The following is a 524-nucleotide window of genomic DNA, read 5'->3' on the forward strand; positions in this document are numbered from 1 at the left end:
TCTCTCCTCACTCCTCCTCTCTCTCCTCTCCTCTCTCCTCTCTCCTCCTCTCTCTCTCCTCCTCCTCCCTCCCTCCCTCCCTCCCTCCCTCCCTCCCTCTCCCCTTCCACTCCCTCTCCTTCTCCCCTTCCTGACTCCTCTCCCTCTCCCTCTCCCCCTCCTCTCCCTCTCCTCTCAATCTCTCTCCCCTCCTTTCCCTCTTCCCCCCTCCCTCCTCTCTCCCTCTTCCCCCCTCCTCTCCCCCTCCTCTCCCTCTTCCCCCCTCCTCCCCCCTCCTCTCCTTTTCCCCCCTCCTCTCCCCCTCCACCTCTCCCTCTCCCTGCGATGGAGGACTGTTAAAAGACTAGAAGGCATTAGCCACTTAACACTGCTTATCTCCCGACTCTGAGAAGTGGCGGAACCAATGCGAGAACTTTACACGCGTTTTGCTTGTGTTTATCGTCGTGGTTTCTTGTTTGGTGACGGCGTTATCGCTCTGGAAGGGCCGGCTCTCGCACGCGCGCATCTCGTCACGTTTTCCCTGC

Source organism: Penaeus monodon, chromosome 20, assembly GCF_015228065.2.
Source record: "Penaeus monodon isolate SGIC_2016 chromosome 20, NSTDA_Pmon_1, whole genome shotgun sequence".
Lineage (NCBI taxonomy): Eukaryota > Metazoa > Arthropoda > Malacostraca > Decapoda > Penaeidae > Penaeus > Penaeus monodon.